Raw genomic sequence first — 2,113 nt, forward strand, 5'->3', positions numbered from 1 at the left:
GATGTAGGGCTCGATCCCAGGACCCTGGGATCATGACCTGAACCGAAGGCAGACGCTTAACGACTGAGCCACCCAGGCGCCCCATAAACTTAATATAATATATATTATTTTTAATTTATTTGAGACAGAGAGAACGAGAGAGAGAGCACATGAGAGGGGGGAGGGTCAGAGGGAGAAGCAGGTTCCTTGCTGAGCAGGGAGCCCGATGCGGGACTCGATCCAGGGACTCCAGGATCATGACCTGAGCCGAAGGCAGTTGCTTAACCAACTGAGCCACCCAGGCGCCCCTTAATATAATATTTTTAAACAATAGGTTGGAAAAAAGTTGGGAGAAGTCATAGAACTGTATTTCTAAGACCCTAAGCCCACCAATATATAGTTAACCTTAATGAATTCCGATCTTTAGATTTTCATTTCCTGCTTGACATCAATAATGCAAAATACCTATTCACATCGGTCTCCCTGACGTTCCCTATTCTTTCAAGAGCCCACACTGGAAGTGACTTGATGATGATGCAGATACATGGCGTCTTGTTGCTCCGCAAGCCAACTTGCAGATGTATTGGGAAATTCTGTCTGGGATTGAACACGGGCCGTGTCTTTGCCAGGGGTGCTGAATCAACACGCCAGGGCACAGTTCTCTTTCCCGACCCACCAAACTGGGCAGACAGAGCCAGCCTTGCTGGTTCTGGACTCTCTGCAATGCTGTCTCATCATGTGACAGATATCACACCCACCAAACAAAAAAGCAGCTGGCTTCACAAACTGTGGAGAGCGGTTTGTTTTTATTTTCGAAGTAGTTAACTTCAGATTGTCTGAACTCCTATGAAGGTCTTAAAAAAAAAAGATTTTATTTATTTATTTGACAAAGTGAGAAAGACAGCACAAGCAGGGGGAGTGTCAGGCAGAGGGAGAGGGAGAAGCAGGCTTCCCGCCGAGCAGGGAGCCCGATGTGGGGCTCCATCCCAGGACCCCGGGATCATGACCTGAGCCGAACGCAGACGCCCAACCCACTGAGCCACCCAGGCGCCCCTCCTATGAAGGTCTTATAAAGGTTTAAATTCTGTCATTTGATTCTTAGATTCCCTGTCTCTTTGGATTTTGAAAAATATCACTACCACATATTTTTTGTGCAGCACTGTCCCTAAAGAATTTAGTGAATTTGCAAATAAAGACCGGAATAAAACAGTTAAGAAGAATTATGAGACAACTGAATACACAAAATATGGCATATACATACAATGAAATATTCTCCAGCCTTTAAAAAGAAAGGAGATTCTGACGCATGCTACAACATGGATGAAGCTTGAAGATATGCTAAGTGAAACAAGCAGGTCACAAAAGACAGATATTGCCTGGTTCTACTTCTAGGAGGTGTCTAGAGTAGTTACGTTCATAGAGACAGGAAGTAGAATGGGGGTTGTCACACTCCTGGGGAAGAACAGGGGGAGGAATTGAGAGTTACTGTTTAATGAATGTGAAATTTCCTTTTGGGAAAATGAGAAAGTTCTGGAGATGGTTGCACTACAATGTGAATGTGCCACTGAGCTGTCCACTTGAAAATAATTAAAATGGTAAATTTTATGTTTTGTATATTTGAACCCTGACTGCATAAAGGAAGTATTGTTCTTTTTTTTTTTAAGATTTTATTTATTTATTTGACAGAGAGAGACAAAATGAGAGAAGGAACACAAGCAGTGGGGAGTGGGAGAAGGAGAGCAAGCTTCCCACTGAGCAGGGAGCCAGATGAGGGGCTTGATCCCAGGACCCTGGGATCATGACCTGAGCCAAAGGCAGACGCTTAACAACTGAGCCACCCAAGCACCCCTAAAGACAACCTTTTAAAGATATATAATAAAATATTTATAGAGAAAATGGTATGACACCTGTCATTTGGGCATAGATGAAACAATTTTGGCCATGCACTGATTAAATTTAAAAAGAGAGAGAGAAAAGAGCAAAACTATAAGCAGGTATTGCTGTTAACCTGCTAAATGAAATAAAAATATAGATTATATTTTTTACCAAAGTGCATTATCCACTATATTATTTTCTTTACTTTTTGGTTTGCTGTCCACATTTACTATTTTTAAAAACTTTCCTTCTGGGCACC

The sequence above is a fragment of the Neomonachus schauinslandi genome, chromosome 2 (genome assembly GCF_002201575.2).
Source record: "Neomonachus schauinslandi chromosome 2, ASM220157v2, whole genome shotgun sequence".
Lineage (NCBI taxonomy): Eukaryota > Metazoa > Chordata > Mammalia > Carnivora > Phocidae > Neomonachus > Neomonachus schauinslandi.